This window comes from Phacochoerus africanus, chromosome 2 (assembly GCF_016906955.1).
Source record: "Phacochoerus africanus isolate WHEZ1 chromosome 2, ROS_Pafr_v1, whole genome shotgun sequence".
NCBI classification, from domain to species: Eukaryota; Metazoa; Chordata; class Mammalia; order Artiodactyla; family Suidae; genus Phacochoerus; species Phacochoerus africanus.
The window spans coordinates 148,132,769-148,151,628 of NC_062545.1; positions in this window are offsets into that span (position 1 = coordinate 148,132,769).

The window sequence follows — 18,860 nt, forward strand, 5'->3', positions numbered from 1 at the left end:
CCCGACTAGTATCCATAGGGATGTAGCTTCAATTCCTGTCCGCACTCAGTGGGTTAAGGATCCGGTATTGCTGTGAGTTACCATATGTCGCAGATGCGGCTTAGATCTGAAGTTACTATGGCCATAGTGTAGGCTGGCGGCTGTAGCTCTGATTTGACCCCTAGCCTGGAAACTTCCATATGCTGGGAGTGTGGCCCTAAAAAGACTATATGTATATGTATATGTCATATATATATATGTGTGTGTGTGTATATGTCATATATATATGTATATGTCATATATATATGTATATGTCATATATATATGTATATGTATGTGCATACATATACGTGCACACATATACATACACGCATATGAATTCTATTTATATAACCAAGTTAAATTATGCATTCCTGGGATAAACTCAATTCAGTCCGAATATTATTTAGTTACCCAATATTTTACTTAATATTTTTACATCCATGTTTATGAGTGAGAATAGTCCATAAGTTTTCTCTTCTGTATTCTTATTTAACTTGGTATCAAGACCAATAGGTTTCATGAGTTGGGGAGCTATTTCTTTTTTTTGTTTTTATTCTATTTCTAAAATTTTTTATAGGTGTGGAATGATCTATTTCTTGAAAATTTGGTGGAACTAGCTTTTATAATCTTCTGGTCTTTGTATCTTATTTATGGAAAGATTTTATCCCAATGATTCAGTTTCTGTCCTAGTTCTTGGTCTACTCAGACCTTCTGTTTTCATCTTGAGTCATTTTTGGAAATTGCGTTTTCTAGGAATTTTGTCAGTTTGTTCGGATTCACTCTTTTTTTCCTTTTATCTTTAATCACATATTTAAAGCATTAATTTTAGAGTACTTTTATTAATTTTTTGTCTTTTTTTTTTGTCATTTCTAGGGCCGCACTTGTGGCATATGGAGGTTCCCAGGCTAGGGGTCTTAATTGGAGCTGGAGCCGCTGGCCTACGCCACAGCCACATTAATGCCAGATCGGAGCTGCGTCTGAGACCTACACCACACTTCACGGCAACGCCAGATCCTTAACCCACTGAGCAAGGCCAGGGATCAAGCCCGCAACCTCATGGTTCCTAGTCGGATTCGTTAACCACTGAGCCACAAGGGGAACTCCCTAGTCTATCTTCTTTTAAAGTAAAACCTCTAGGCCATATATGTCCTTGCTTTTCTCTTAGTTTTGATATGTAGTTTTTTTCACTATCAGTCATTTGATAATTCATTTATATCCATTATGATCTTTTTCTTTGTTTGACCAGTGGATTATTTAGAAATATATTTTAAAATGCATGGGAATTTTCTCCATCTTTTTATTGGTGATTTCTAAGTGAATTGCATAAGATGAATGATACTACTTCTTTGAAATTTAATTCAATTAGCATAACTCTAGTATATGGTTAGTATGTGCTTCAAAAGAATATATCTTCTTTCCTTATTTAAATCAGGATTCTATCTACCCAATAAATTAAGCTTGTTGAATATGTTACTAAAATTTCCCAGGTTTACTTTTTTTTCCTGATTGACCAAGCAATGATCGAGAGATACATGTTTAAATCTCCTTCTGTGGTAGTGGACTTGCCAATTTCTCCCTGTAGTTTTATTGATTGTGTATGTGTACACACAGTTGTACATATATATACACAAATGGGGGGCAGAGATTGTTATTAAGGTATAGACATTAACTTTTTATATCCTTGAAGAATTGAAACTTTTCAATATGTAGCGCCCTCTGTATCCTGAATAATTCTTATCTTTTAAAATGTTTTTTTTTTTTTGGTCTTTTTTTTTTTTTTTAGGGCTGCACCCACGGCATGTGGAGGTTCCCAGGCTAGGGGTCGAATTGGATCTGTAGCCACTAGCCTACGCCACAGCCACATTAATGCCAAATCGGAGCTTCGTCTGAGACCTGCACCACAGCTCATGTCAACGCTGGATCCTTAACCCACTGAGAGAGTCCAGGGATCCAACCTGCATCCTCATGGATACTAGTTAGGTTCGTTTCTGCTGAGCCACGATGGGAAATCCTGTTTGAGTAATATGACTATCTTAATTTTCTTTTTTTTTTTAATTTTTATTTATTTATTTATTTATTTATTTTTGTCTTTTTGCTATTTCTTTGGGCCGCTCCCACAGCATATGGAGGTTCCCAGGCTAGGGGTCGAATTGGAGCTGTAGCCGCCGGCCTACGCCAGAGCCACAGCAACGCGGGATCAGAGCCGTGTCTGCAACCTACACCACAGCTCACGGCAACGCCAGATCGTTAACCCACTGAGCAAGGGCAGGGACTGAACCTGCAACCTCATGGTTCCTAGTTGGATTCGTTAACCACTGCGCCATGACGGGAACTCCTCCTTAATTTTCTTTTAATAAATTTTCGCCTGGTATATACTTCACTTCTACTTCTAATCTTTTTATACGTTAAGTTTAGATATTTCTCTTTTGAGTGATGTATAACTAGACTTTTATAATTCATTCTGACAATCTCTATCTTTTAACTGGAAAGTCCAATATATTTTTAACTTTCCAATTTTTCTATGGATATCTTCTCTCTTTTATCATCTTTTTCTCTTTGGGGATATATTAAGATCTGCTCTTCTGTTTATTTTCCTGTTATGTTTTTTTCTTATTTCTTTTTTTTTGGTGACCACTATTGAAATTTTACCTTTGCAATATTGCAATTTTTAGGAAAAGTATATATTTGGTTTTCAGCCACAGTAGCTGGATCGCAGCTCCCAAAACCCTTGGAATTTCCTGAGTGCTAAGAAGAATGGGACAATATTTGGTCTCTTGAAAATGCTTTCAGGAAGGGACTTTTGGACCCCACCCAAGGGTAAGGGCTGATTGCCAGAGGACCAGCCACGTGATTAAAGGGTTGGAGCTTTCACCCCTTCCCCACCTCCACTCTGAACTTCGGGGAGGAGAGGGACTGGGGATTGAATCAATTGCCAGTGGCCAGTGATGTAATCAACAGTGCCTAACCAACGAAGCTTCTGTCAAACCCCAGAGGACAGGGTTTGGAGAACTTCTGGGTTGGTGAACACGTGCAGACCTAGCAGAGTGGTGCACCCGGGGTGGGGGGTGTGGAAGCTTTATTTCTCTTCCTGTGCCCCTCTTTCATCTGGATGTCTACCTGTATGCTTTACTGTATTCTAAAATAAACTGGTAATCCAGTAAGAAAACCAGATTTTCTAGATGCTGTGAACTGTTCTAGCAAATTAGCGGAAACTGGGGTGGGGTCCGTGGGAACCTCTAATTCATAGCGAGTTGATCAGAAGTACAAGAACAACCTGGACTTGTGATTGGCATCCTGAATTGAGACCTCGCCAGGATCTCGATTCTGCGACCAGTGGATCAGGAGCAGGAAACCTGGGCTTCAGACTGGAGTCTGCAGCGGGGCTGTCCTGTGGGTCTCTCCAGGGACCCAGCATCAGGATCAAGTTGAATTTTTGGGCACCCTGCTGGCATCTGAGAATTGCCTGTGGTGTGGGGAAGCCTACACACTCAATTACACATATACACAGTTACACACACACAATTATACATATACACAGTTACACACACATACCACACACACATAGTTATACATACACACACATGGCACACAGATGCACACTGGAATTGGGTGGGTCCAGGACCCCAAAAGAACCTTGTATTCCTAACTTAACTAAATTTGAAGGTAACATTCCAGTTTCCTTCCAAACAATACATAGATCTTAAAACACTATACCTCTCTTCTCCAGACTTACACGCTATAATTGCCAATATTTCAATTCTGCTTTTTTTACAACCTCCAAATTAGATACTATTTTAAAGGCAATGTGTGTTTTGCTTTAACATATTGACCAATTTATTTTTCACCGCTTTTTTCTTACATTTGATATCTTCCCTTTTTTTTAAAAAAAAAAAAGTAAATTTGTTAGGAAATAGATTCCAATGAAAAGAAACTGGTTCTACTAAAATGATAGATATCTAATATATTTATGTAATATATGATTACGTATGATATGTATCATAATACACATTTGTATACACTATGTTATATGTAAATAATCACATTTTACCCATGTGATTAGGGCTCACCTTGGCATACATTCTTTAGAATTTCTCTGGTAGGAATTCCCATCGTGGCTCAGCGGTAATGAACCTGACTAGGATCCATGAGGAAGTGGGTTTGATCCCTAGCCTTGTTCAGTGGGTTAAAGGATCCTGTGTTGCCATGAGCTGTGGTGTAGGCCGGCAGTTGCATCTCTGATTCAACCTTTAGCTGGGGAACCTCCATCCGCCACACCTGCGGCCCCAAAAAGCAAAAAAAAAAAAAAAAAAAAGAAAAGAAAAAAAATTCCTCTGGTAAAGTTCTTCTGTAGTTAAAATCAGTTTCTGTTTATCTGAGAATGTTGTATGTTGCTCTCATTGTGGAAAGGTAGTTTTGATAGATATACAGCCATAGGGTGACAATGGCTTTTTTCATTTAGAAGACATTTTCTTGCATTCTTGTTCCTATTTTTTATTGTTGAGATTCTGTTAATCTGGTTCTCCTGGCATTGTAGATGATGGTCTTCTCACTGCCTTTGAGGGCCTGTAATTGTGTTGCAATGTGTCTAACGGTAGGTTTCTTTTTGTTTATACTGTTTGAAATACATTGTGAGTTCATGAATTCCATTAGTTCTTGAAAATTCTCAAACATTATCTTTTTAAATATTTGTTTTTAGTCTCTGGACCTCTGAGTGTGTATGTGCGGAACCTTCTTATTCTCTAATCATCTCTCAAGCTTTTACAAGTTTTCCCTCTTATTTCTTTGTCTAGCCTTCTGGGGAATTTCCTCAAACACAGACTCCAGTTTATTCATCTCTCCTTACCTTTGGTAATCTGCCATCTGACTCATCTTTTGAAGCTTTATCTCAGAAATTATATTTTTCATTTATGAAAGTTCTGTTTGGATATTTTTCAAATATGCCTTTTCATTTATAGTCTATTTTTACTTGCACATCATCTTTATAATTTTATCTTTTTTATTTCATAGTTCACACCTGGAGTTCCCATCATGGCTCAGTGGTTAACAAACCCGACTAGTATCCATGAGAATGAGGGTTTGATCCCTGGCCTCCTTCATTGGGTTAAGGATCTGGTGTTGCTGTGAGCTGTGGTGTAGGTCGCAGCTCAGACCCCACGTTGCTGTGGGTGTGGTGTAGGCAGCAACTGCAGCTCTGATTTGACCCCTAGCCTGGGAACCTCCATATGCTGAGGGTGCTGCCCTAAAAAGACAAAAGACAAAAAAAAAGTAGTTCACACCTAATTTTTGAGATTCTGAATCTGATCATTTGAATAATTGATATCCCTGTGGGTCTGAGTTGGTTTGTATTTGTAGCTATTCCTACTGATTTTCATCTCTAGAAGTGTTTCTCTTTATGCTTGGTGCTCATTGCGAGCATACACTTGGTTGAAATCTGTGGAAATCCTGGTGACATTTGCTGTCCTGAGAACCAGAGGCCCCAGTGGGGACACTTGTGAATCCCCCAGGTTTGCCTTCAGGAGCTCGCCTCTCCTGCTCCCTCCTTGGTCTGTGGCCCTGAGGGGTCCTGACATTGGCACATTCTCTGAGGCCATCTGTCCTGCTTGAGTTTTTTAACTAGAGTTCCTTCCTTGGATCAAGCCTATTAGGGATTCCTTGGTCTGAGAGACTTCAGGCCCAGCACTGGCACAGAGAATTCAGTCCTAGACAGAGATCCAGCTGTGTTGTATGTGAGGGCCTTTGGGAGTTCCCAGACTGCTGTACCGCCCCAAGTGGAAATGCACTTTGATTTTTTTCTTGTCTTGGCTTCTAACTGGATCCCAAGGAGAAAACATTCTCTTGCTCCCCCTCGCCGTCTTCCTTCTCCTCTGCTTTCCCCCTCTCCTCCCCCTCCTCCCTCTCCCTCCCCTCCTTCTCCCACCCCCTTTCCCCTTCTGGTTGTTTTCCCCTCTTTTACCCCTTGGTTTCTCCTTTTCTGGTCTGTACTTCAAGTTTCCGTTCTTGGAGGAGTCGTGTGCTCACCAGCCCCTTGATGGTGATGAAGGAGGCAGAGGAAAAGGAGGAGGTAGGAGAGCTCCTGTTGGAGGAAGAGCACTGCTGACACGTCTGGGAAAAGAGACACTTGTGATGTAAGGGTTTTAAGTCATTTGGAGGAGAAGCCGCTGTAAGACCAGGTGTCTGCACAGCCCATACGTCTGTATGTGGGATGTTGTCACCTGATGGAGTGACCGTAGAGTGGAATTGCTGTCCTGTGCAACACGGTACACAGACGGCCTAAATTGATTGTGCAAGGCATGTAAGTACCGGATCTGTTCTGGCTTAATCAATGATTTACTGACTCTTTGTCACTCGTGGGGCTTGGCTGCATAGCACTTTACTTTCTATAAAATGCCTCTTTGAGAAGAGAGGAATAATGAAAACAAATGTATTCTGGCTAAAAGAAACATTCTACCATTTTTTTTCAAAGGGGGCAGTGGTAGTTACAGTGTGCTTTTGGGAGCGGAGAGGGCTGCTCAGGAGACCGTGGCTTGTGCTCTCTGGGAGAAGAGGAGTCGTGGAGTGATGATGCCTATGCTTTCATGACTCATGACCACAACTAGTCGGCTGTGTAGCCAATTCGTATACAGGATAACCATCAGTCAGAAACATTCCCTTTAAATAATCCCACAAACCTACCAGAATAGAGGGTATGCTTCAGAACCCCACACACGTCTGGTGGGATCTTCTAGGTTGTGTCTTGCACCAACAGTGACTTTTTCAGGAGCATTTCCTAGCGCTTGGCAGCAATTGGGCAATCCTGAGAGAAGAAACCGACTGTACTTATTCCTACTCTCTTGTTATACTTCCTAGTAAAAGGAAGTGCTGTGAAGCCTGTGGTTGGTTCCCCCGGAAATTCCTATGAAGTTATGATCCAGAGAGCACACAGCCTCTTTCCCAACTGTGGTGTCAGTTGTGGTGGAGAAGTGGCATCAAAGCATTTGACTATTTGAGCTTTGCCATATGGCTCAGATTTAATTTTTAAATTATTATTTTAAGTCCTATTAAGAAAACATTTTAGGAATTTTGTCTGTGTCTCAGTGGTTAATGAACCTGACTAGTACCATGAGGATGCAGGTTCAATCCATGGCCTCACTCAATGGGTTAATGATCTGGCATTGCCGTGAGCTATGGTGTAGGTCACAGACATAGCTTGGATCTGGAGTTGCTGTGGCTGTGGTGTAGGCTGGCGGCTGCAGTTAGGATTCTACCCCTGGCCTGGGAACTTCCATATGATGCAGGCGTGGCCCTAAAAAGACAAAACAAAACAAAACAAAAAACCCAAAACATTTTAGAGTGCATCTGATCACATCTCCAGGCACAGGTTTCATTTGAATCAGGCTTAGAACGAGAAGGTAAGCCTTTCTTCTGCACTGAGGCTCAGCTTTCCTAGGGCTGCAGCTGCCACCTGAGATGACCCCAGTGCGTTTTGTGGGTTGTCTGTCCATTTTATCTCGCATACTCGGGCCCGGCAAGACAGCAGGTTCCTGACCAGTGCTTATTGTGATATTTGCTTTGCTGCTGGAAAGTGTATTTTAAGGGGGAAGTGAGCGTGAGACTCATTTGATTTCACATCCTCAGATGGGTGTAAAAAAGCTGTTCAGGGAGTTCCCGTGGTGGCGCAGTGGTTAACGAATCTGACTAGGAACCATGAGGTTGCCGGTTCGATCCCTGGCCTTGCTCAGTGGGTTAACGATCCAGCATTGCCGTGAGCTGTGGTGCAGGTCACAGACCCAGCTTGGATCCTGCGTTGCTGTGGCTCTGGCGTAGGCTGGCAGCTACAGCTCCGATTAGACCCCTAGCCTGGGAACCTCCATATGCCGCGGGAGCGGCCCAAGAAATGGCAGAAAGACAAATAATAATAATAATAATAATAATAATAATAATAATAATAATAATAAATCATACTAAAAAAAAAAAAAGCTGTTCACAGAGAACATTGTGCTTCATAGGCTGAATGCAGAGTCCATGGAGCTTATGGAGGATTTCTTCTGTTTATTTTTTAGATTCCCATAGGAGAATACAGGTGATTTATTTGGCTATGGATTTAAGAAGAATATCATTTAGATATATATGCTGAGATATTTATGGATGAAATAATGTGGTACCTGGGGTTTATTTCTAAATAGGCAGGTTTCGGGAATGGTAGGTACAGCAGAAAGGAGATAGGTTCTGTGCTGATAATCGTTGGGGGCGGGTAATGGGAACATGAGTATTTTTGAATGTTTGAAAACTTTCATAATAAAAATTTAAGTGTTGCATTAGAGGAAATAATCTTCCTGCATAAATTCCACGTATAATTTATGTACAAGTTACTTCCTAATTTGCTCTCGTCTTATGACTGCCAAGTTTCCATTACAGCCACTGGAGAGAGAGTTATAAAAAGCAGGTCCCAAGATGACCGTGTTCGTGTAATTCTAAACAGAACAGGTTGAAGTCATGGCCTGTCAGCCCGTTCTCTGAATTGAGCACAAGTTAGACCTGAGAATATACTATGGGGTTGAGGGAGCCTTTAATAGAAAAAATCTCTCTCCAATGACTCTTTAAAATGTTACTTTGTGTTAAAATTTATGGTATAGGCGATGAACATCCTAGAATTTCCAGTTCTATTCCATTGATCTTTTTTTTTTTTTTTTTTTGCCCGTTTTTTTTTTTAGGGCTGCACCCACGGCATATGGAGATTCCCAGGCTAGGGGTCCAATTGGAGCTCCAGCTGCCAACCTACACCACAGCCACAGCAACGATGGGTCCGAGCCGTGTCTGTGACCTATACCACAGCTCACGGCCACACCAGATCCTTAACCTGCTGAACAAGGCCAGGGATCGAACCCACAACCTCATGTTTCCTAGCCTTGTGCTAACACCAGATGATCTTGATTACTCTAGCTTTATAGTAAGTTTGAAATCCAATAGTGTAAATTCTCCAATTTTGTTCTTTTGCAAAATTGTTTTGACTACTCTAGGTCCTTTTCATGTCCATATAATTAATGGGATTAGTTTGTCAATGTCTATAAAAACATGATAGCATTTTGATAATGATTACATTGAATCTCTACAATTTGTGGGAAATGAACATATAAATAATATCAAATCTTTTTATCTATAAGCATGGAATGCCTCTCCATGTACTTAAATTTTCTGTAGTTTCTCTCAGCTATGTTTTATAGTTTTTAGAGACCAAATCTTGCATTTCTTGCAAGTTGCCATTGTGGCTCAGTGAAAACAAATCCGACTGGTATCCATGAGGATGCAGATTTGATCCCTGGCCTTGCTCAGTGGGTTAAGTATCTGGCATTGCTGTGAACTGTGGTGTAGGTCAAAGACACTGCTCAGATCTGGTGTTGTTATGGCTGTGGTGCAGGCTGGCAGCTGTAGCTCTGTTCAACCCCTAGCCTGGGAACTTCCATATGCTGCAGTTGCAGCCCTAAAAAAAAAAAAAAAAAAAAAAAGGCAGGAAAAAAACTCCTGCATTTCTTTTTTTACATTTAATACTCAGTATTTTATTCTTTTTGATGCAATTGCAAATGCAATTATTTTCTTGATTTCATTTTCAGGTTGTTTGCTGATAATAATGACCCTTGGAAAACACAAGTGTTAGGAGCACCAACCCCTGTGCAGGAAAACATCTGTGCATAACTTCTGACTCCTCCAGAACTTGACAGCAACCTACTATTGACTGGAAGCCTTACCTGTAATATAAATGGCTGATTAATACATATTTTGTATGTTATATGTAATATGTACTATATTATAAAGAAATAAGCAGAGAAAAGAATGTTATTAAGAAATCATAAGAGAGTTCCCATCATATCTCAGTGGTAATGAACCCAACTAGTATCCATGAGGATGCAGGTTTGATCCCGGGCCTCTGTCAGTAGGTTAACGATCTAGCATTGCTGTGAGCTGTGGTATAGTTTGCAGACGTGGCTTGGATCCCGTGTTGCTGTGGCTGTTGGGTAGGCCAGCAGCTTTAGCTCTGATTTGACTCCTAGCCTGGGAATTTCCATATGCTGTGGGTGTGGCCCTAAAAAGACCAAACAAAAACAGAAAAAGAGAGAGAGAAAGAGAAATCATAAGGAAGAGATGATACATTACGTATATGAATTTATTGAAAAAATCAGCATATAAATGGACCTGGACAGTTCAAACCCATGTTGTTCAGGGGTTGACTGTATGAAAATGGGTTTTGCACAGTGACTTTGGATCCTGCAATCTTTTGTGGTTTTTTTTGCTTTTTAGGGCCACACCTGCGGCATATGGAAGCTCCCAGCCTAGGGGTTGAATCAGCTGTAGCTGCCGGCCTAAGCCACAGCCACAGCAACACAGGATCTAAGCTGCACCTGTGACCTATACCACAGCTCATGGCAACGCCAGGTCCTTAACCCACTGAGCAAGGCCAGGAATCAAACCCGTGTCCTCATGGATACTAGTCAGGTTCATTACTGCTGAGCCACAACAGGAACTCTGGATCCTGCAAACCCGATAAGTTCATTTTTTAGTTCTAGTGGGGTTTTTTGGTGTATCAGAATTTTCTTTATATGGGATCAGGTTATCTGTAAATAGACAGTTTTATTTTTTCTTTTCAATATTTATGCTTCAGTTTGTTTTCCTTTCTTTCCTTCTCTTCCTTTGTCCAGCAGTGTTGAGTGGAAGTGGCAGAATCCACACCCTTGCCTTGTTCACAGTCTTAGGAAGGAGAAACATGTTTTTCTATGATGTGTAGGCTTTTCATATGTCCATTACCTGGTTCAGAATGTTCCTTCCTCGCTTACTGAGAGGTTTTTCTTTGTTCTATGATGGATAGGTGATGTATTTTGTCAATAATACTCTCCCACATCTATTGATTGATCAATTTTCAGATGTTCATCCAACCTGCATTCCTGGGATAAACTCCACTGGTCATGGTTTATAATCCTTTTTTATACGCTGTTGGATTCAGTTTGCTGTATTTTATTAAGGTTTTTTATGTCCATGTTCATGAGAGATGTTGGTGTGAGGTTTTCTTTGAATTTTTTGTGTGCTTGGGTATCAGGGTGATCAGGTCTCATAGCACGAGTTTGGGAAGTGTTACCTCTTCTTCTTCTGAAACAGCTTTTCTTTAACTACGTGGTGGAATTCATCCCTGAAGCCAGCCAGCCTGACCTTTTCTCTGTGGGAAGACTTCAAATCACCAATTGAATTTCTTAACAAATTTTCTGTTTCTTAAGTTGGTTTTGATCATCTGTGTCTTTGCAGGAATGTGGGCATTTCCTCTTCATTGGTATAAAGTTCTTCATTTTCCTTATGATCCTTTTCACTGCAGTTGGTAGCCGAAGCTCCTCCTCCATGGCCGGTTTTGCCCATCGTGTCTCCTCTCTTTCTTTCTCCTTGGCTAGTCTAGCAAGGATGGCTCAGCTTCACACCTGTTGACACCCTGAGCTAGATGACGCTTTGGTGTGAAGGGCCGTCTTCTGCCTGATGGACTGTGGCTGACGTGCAGGTGGGCTTTGAGGTGTGAGGTGTAAGAGGAGGAGCGGGATCAGGACTGAGTGGGGAGAAGCAGAGCTGCAGTGCTGGCCTCACTGGAGGGAGGGTGGCCATCAGAACTCTCCCTGGATGCCGCATGGGCTTCCCCCTCGGCCCTGCTCAGGCCCCTGCTATGGCTCTGGCTGAGGCACCGAGGCTAGAGGGGCAGCAATGCCCTCTGGGGAGCAGATTGGGGTTGGTACTTTTGCTGCCCCCACAGAGGGCACTTTCCCCAGGCTTATGGATGAGGAGGACCAGCTGAGGGCACAAAGATGTGAGCTGTGACAGTGGCAGAGCTAAGGCTCGCCCTGGGCGCTGGAGGTCTTGAGGCCATGTGTCTAACGCACCTCTGTGGGAGCGCGCTCCTGGCAGGCGGGAACCGCTCAGTGTTCTCCCTCCCAGAGAACGAGCTGTGCACAGAGGCTTTGTTTTCCACTGTATCCACACCTGTAGCTGAGTGAGGCTGAGGCTGCCTCTCAGCTGGAAAATTAACACTTGAATCCTAAATAATAATAATTACTGTTTCTGGTTATTTTGAATCCACTGACAAAGACCTTTACAAAATAATTGCACTGATCAATCCCCTGTGAGTTACAGGGGAGATTCTTGAGTTGGTGTGTGATGAGAACATTAGTGGGAATTCTGTGATGGTGTTCTGTTTAGTAAGTGTAATTGTAAGGAATACATCGTGTTAAAATGCCTGACGTAGTGTCTTGTATAACACATGGTTTCCATCAAACAGCAGATGTTTCTTAGCCTCCCCTTAGAATAAAACATCATAATTTAACCACACCCACAACTCCGCAGCAAAGCAAGAGCAAAGGCATATGCTGCACATTTCAGATCTGTGTAGCTGCAGCTGGAAAGCACTTTCTAGGGTGAAATGGCCTTAAAAATAAACAACTCAGGAATATCAGATAAGGACTCCTGGGAAAACTGTGCTTAATAGGAACTGTAGCTGTAGTTTACAAACAAACAAAAATGAAAGAATTGATTTCTACTTTTAAGACCTCTGGCCCCTGGATAAACTTCATGTCCCCAAGACAAAGCAGAGAAAAAGACACCCTTGCCATGCTTTAGATCATTTCATTTCATCAAAGGAAGGCTAGACAGTGTTTTCTCTTCTGTTCATAGTGAATCCTTCACATTTTTGGAAAACTGAGATATGACTTCTGCCATGGAATGCATCCCTTTATTTTTTTTATTTTTTGCTTTTCAGGGCCACACCCGCAGCATATGGAGGTACCCAGGATAGTGGTCTAATCGGAGCTACAGCTGCTGGCCTATGGCACAGCCACAGCAACGCCAGATCCAAGCTTTGTCTTCTACCTACACCACAGCTTATGGCAACACCAGATCATTAACCCACTGAGCGAGGCCAGAGATAGAACCCGCAACCTCATGGTTCCTAGTCGGATTCGTTTCCACTCTGCCATGACAGGAACTCCAGAATGCATTTCTTTAGAGTGTGCAATTCAGTAGGTTTCAGTATATTCAAAATGATAAGCAACCATCAGCATTGTCTAATTCAAGAACTCTTTCATTGGGAGTTCCCATTGTGGCTCAGTAGGTTAAGGACCTGACGTTATCTCTGTGAGGACACAGCTTAGATCCCTGGCCTCTGTCAATGGGTTGATGATCTGGCATTGCCAAAAGCTGCAGCATAAGTTGAAGATGCATCTGGGATACCCCTGTTTCCATGGCTGTGGTGTAGGCTTCAGCTGCAGCTCCGATCTGACCCCTAGCCTGGGAACTTCCATATGGTGTGTGTGCCATGTAAAAAGAAGAAGAAGAAGAAAAAACTTCAAACCCTGCTCCACCCACCCACCCCAACCAGGTGCCAGAGCAGGAGCTTGCTTCTCAGTGTGATGAGAGGGCCCAGCCACTAGATGGAGACATCCCTTCAGCGAATCTGCAGATTCGACCCCCTGACTTGTGCTGTGGGGTGTGGGGGGTTGCAGAGGGGACCCAGGGGGCTCTCTTGCTGGAAGGGGATTTCAGAGCTGGTACCTCCCACTATGCAGGAGAGGCAGGCATGCTCCCTCAAAGGCAATTTTTTCAAACAATTTTCCCCAACTGCTATACTGAATCCTTTGGTACAAGAGAGGATTTTTAGGTGACATGGATAAACATGTTTTATTTTACTCATTATATTGTTATTATATATTATATACATATAGAAAAAATATAACAAATACATTAAGCCCACGGTGTTATTTGGGACGACAAGTTTTGTTTTTTAAGGATTACATTTAAAATTAAAGAAAGCTATTAAGTAACTAAATAGCACAAGCGACATGTGAATATGGGAAAAGCAGCGTGTGGGCGCTCAGGCCCTGAGTCTGGGAACAGCGCTGGAAGAGTGGCCGGGAGGAGGCCTCCCCGCAGTGAGAGCAGGAAACTTCCTTTCCAGAAACAGGCCATCAGTGCCAGTGTGCCTGAGGGTCATCCCTCCCTGAACCAGAGTCCTTTTCTGAGAGCACCCTCGGGAGGCCGGCCCTTTATGGAATTAGTGGTCACTTGTGCATGAGTGGGGACCTGTCTGTCACCACACACTCAGTGACACAGGGACCGGGGAGGGGGATGGACAGAGAGCATCTGGGGGGCAGCTCACACCTTGGAAGCAGACCCAGATTGGGAAGTGTGTACTAGTTGGTGGTCACATGGACACTGCAGCCTCCCGCTGACTCTCCTCAAGGAGTGCACACCTTGTCTTCCCACGATGTTGGTGACAACCCTGTGAGGCAAAAGCTTTTTCCCACTTTCTCAACGCGGAATCTGACATTCGGAACAGCTGAGCAGCTTCATGGGTCCCAAAGAAATGGACTTGAATCTTGGTCTTCTAACTCTGGATCTTTCGCTGTGTTATAGATTCTCGGAATCATTTCTGCCCCAGCACGAGAAAGTTCTTGCCCAATACATGTGCTGAGTCTCCTTGTGTGGGGTGACCTCAGGCTTTCTGGTGGGGAAGGCCATCGGAGTGAAGAAACCTAAGACAGGATTTCCCTTCATGGCTCAGCGATTAACAAACCCAAGTAGGATCCATGAGGATGCGGGTTCAATCCCTGGCCTCACTCAGTGGGTTAAGGATCCATCGTTGCCGTGAGCTGTGGTGTAATGTTGGCTCGAATCCTTCGTTGTGGCTGTGGCTGTGGCTGGCAGATGCAGCTCTGATTGGACCCCTAGCCTGGGAACCTCCATATGCTGCAGGTGCGGCCCTAGAATAGCAAAAAAAAAAAAAAAGAAGAAGAAAGAAAAAGAAACCCAAGACAGCGTGGGGTTTCTCTGGATCACAGTGCTGCAACCACAGGACGGGATTCACTACTAAGCCATTGTCTTCGCTCACACATTGTGGTGGTGCCTGGTCATATTGCATGAAAGGGTGTTTTTCCATTATAACCATCTGTCTGAAATGCTTGGGGGATACACATACATTAAGGAATATGGAATTTTTCACAAATAAATGAATAAGCTAGATAACAGAGTACCTGGTCTCAAAGAATTAACAAGCTAACAAAATCCTCCAACTTTGCAAAGACCAGAGTTCTGTAAAGAAGCTGGTGTGGCACTGCCACCCTCGCTAGTTACCTCCAGTTCCTGGCACTGCCATTCAGGTGTGTGTAGGTCACGTGCACTGCGCGGCTCTGGTTTGCATTCTTCCCTGTCACCACACTGGGGCACCATCAGACCTTTAAAAGCACACGTGCAAGCCGTGAGTGTTTCTGTAGGACAGTGTCCTTCACATGGAAACGGCAGGACCCAGTTCAATGAACAGGGGAGAGGCTCAGGCTTTAGAGAGGCTGCCATACTGTGCAGAGTGGGAGGCACTGAAGGCCAGGGGTCCTGGGTGGGGCCTCAGGCGGGCTCACCCTGCTTCACTTGGAACAACAGACCATCGTGGTTGCAAGTGCGAGAGGAAGGCAGGGCCTCCTTGAGGTCGTCACACCAACAGCAAGTGGGTGAACCATCCAGCTGGGAGGTGGGGGCCCAGGTGACCCAGAGCTGAGAGGCCCGGGTGAAGGTTTGCATAGGCACCCCCTTCACTGCTCCCCGCCATTTTACACCTAGAAAGGGACCTAAGAGTCATAGTCACTCCTGATGAAAATCCCAGAACCCGGGGCAGCAGCATCAGAACAGCCTGTGGGTCCAGAAGGAAAAAGGCCCAGCAGGAGGTGTTGCTTTTGGCTGGGATGCTGGGACACCAGGACACCCGGATGCCGAGGAAAAGCAGACTCAGTGGTCTGGCCTCGGCCGGGAGGCAGAGGTTCCAGAGCTGCCGTCTTCCTCCCTCCCTCTCATCCCCTTGTCTTCCTTTCTCTTCACAGATTTTTATTAGCAGAAAACCGATTTGTAGATGGTGTTGGTTATCAATGTCAAAAACAGTAATTACCAGTACATTTCAGTTAAATGAGTTAAATTTTACAAATGTGTAAAAAGTAGCTCAGAGAAAGATGAGCTCGCTTATTCAAATACAGTGGAGGCTGGGGATATACCAAAGAATTGACGCAGGATCTCAAAAAGATATGTGTGGTCCCCAGTGCATGGTCCCCTGAGCCAAAGTGGTCTGTCCCCTGATGAAGAAGAGCAAAATGCAGTAAAAGACGAGGCAGTGTTGTTTAACGCTAAAAAGGAAGGAGATTCTGATTCAGGCAACTACATGGGTGAGCCTGGAGGACTTAAGCTGAGTGAAACGGACCCGTCACAGCATGTGAGAGACTTGGAGTGGCCAGATTCACAGAGAGTAGAGAGTGTGGCCAGGGCTTGGGGCGGGGGGTGGTGTGTGTAAGGGGGACAGAGTTTCAATCTTGCAAGAGAAGAAGGGTTTTGGAGATGTGACAGATGCACAACAGTGTGACTGTACTTGGTACTGCTGAACTGTGCCCTTGAACATGGCGAGGATGGTACATTGTATGTGTCTTTTACTGCAATTTAAAAAATGCAGTGGGAGCTCCCCTGGTGGTACATCTTGTTAAGGTTCTGGCACTGTCACTGCAGTGGCTCAGGTTCAATTCCAGCCCTGGGAACTTTTGCAGGCTGTGGGTGCAGCCAAAAAAAAAAAAAAAGATTAAAAAAAAAGAGTCAAAATTCAGGGAAGGAGCTAACCATTATCAGAAGGACCAGCCCTGTGGTGAAGCTGCCTTTGGTCCTTTGAAAGTGAGGACTGCTTTGGACTCATCAGTCTGCAGGCCCAGTCCCCCTCCCCTGGCAGACAGATAAAATGTGACACACAACAGAGTTGCCAGGACCCCTCTTTCAGGTGCACCCCGCGGGATGTCGAGCCACAGCATCCCTGGGGTGAAGCTCCGCTCTGCACTCCACCCTTGGCCTCATGGGGGCCACAATATCCATGCCCTTTCCTGTACTTTTCCCTCCGCATTCCATCCATCCCATGAGGGAATTCGTGACGCTCTTTACGTAGATGTCACTCTTTTCTTCCCGTCCCACACAGAGGGACCCTGAGCTAGAGGTTAAGGTCTTTTCCTCCCACTCAGACCCCAGTGGGTCTGGTCCTGCGGCGACTTGGGCTCAGGCCTGTCTCCCCACGACCCCTGCCACGATGCGCCTCTTGAGCGGGAGAGAGTGTCCTGAGAGCCTCTCCAGCCCTGAAGCTTCTCCTTAGCCCACGTGGCCGGGTTGGAGAAGGAAAGGAAAGCAGTTAGAACAACACAGCAGGAGGGGCTCTAGAGGTGCAAGGCCGGGCAGCCCACCCGGCTTACACTGACCCAAAATAAGTGCCCTTATAGACACTTCTCAAGAGATGCTTTCACCCAAACGTTTAAGCCTATCACAGCATTTTAGGTCAGAGTTTCTAATTTAGAGTCCAGACATGGACAAAGATGCATGGCAGAGCAATGGGAGCTGAACAGCACCTTCTCATTTTGTTTATTTATTTATTTAAGATTTTTATTTTTTCTATTATAGCTATATTTTTTCTGCTATAGTTTCTATAGTTATATAGAACGTCTATCATTCTTTCTCATTTTAAAAAGATAACATTTTTCACAAGGTTGGGACAATGCCAGGGGACCAGCCCAGGCCCCTTCTTTTCTGGTTCTGGCCCAGAGAGGCAGGGCCACCAATAGGAGGCCTAGAGAGGCAGCTCCCCAGAAACCTCTTGAGAAAAACCTGGAAGCCGCCCAACTTCAGAGCCCTTAAAAGCAGCGACTTAGAACCTGGTGGACCAGCACATGGAAGATAAGTTTTTGTCTGAGCACCACTCCAGGCTCTGGGATATGATGCTGGTGTGGCCCCTCCCCCACATCTGGGGGTGTCACCAGACCAGAGTGGACATTTTTCCTGCCAGAGGCCACATGCAGGCCTCGGCCACTTGGCCAGGCAGCTGTGTCTCCCACTCTGGGTTGTCAGAAGCCAGCAGGCCCAGCCTCTCCCAAGTCCTCCAAGAACAGGACCCCCCCAGAGCACCCCCGAGCCAGCGCCTTCAGTCCTTTGCACACAGCACAGCTGCTCAAGACTGTTCTGTCCCTGTTCTGTGTGTCGAGTGAACAAGCTGGAGCAACTTCACAGAAGATTAGACCAAGAAATGCTTTTCCACCTGGAAAACAGAAATCAGACTGTCTCCTAAGCGGCTGGCCTCTTACCCCCGGGGGCACAACAAGAAAGTGCAGCGGAGCAGACCAGACCCGGGCCAGGTAGACAGCCTCTCCTTCGGGAGACACCGCCCAGTGGCTGAGCTGTGCCAGGTGTTTGGCCCCATGGTGCCTGCCTTCTCTGGGGCACATCCAGGAGAGGCACCCTTTGTGAGGTCATGTCCTGGTTCCTCTTTGTTATTAAATCTTAGCTTGGCCTGATGCAGCCATGACAGGGGCCCCCTGCCATCTCCCTTGGCTGCTCTCTGAGCTCCCCCAACCCTGCCCTCCTGTCTACCCCAGCTCACAGAACACTCCCTCCTGGATCTTGTGTGCAGATCTGATGCTCACATGCCCATCCTGGGAGGCAGCACAGGCACGGAGATCAGCCCTGGCCTGGGAGCAGGGCAGCAGGATCCTGGCAGGATGGGCAGCCAGACCTTAGCCTGGTTTTCCCGCTGGGTCTCAGAAATGCAAGCAAGAGGTGGGACAAGGAGGATCAGGTCACCATGACCAGCAGATGTGGACCGAGGCATGGACTGTCCACACCCGCTGATCCTTGGGGCCAAGGGTCTGCGGGCATCAGAGAGCTGTGCTCCCGCTCCGCCCCTGCCCTGGAGGTCCTGGATGGCTCTGTCTGCCCTCATTTCCCTGCAATCTGCCCTCCTTGGCGGTGGCGGTGCCCTCAGCAGAGGAACACTGGTGACCTGACCT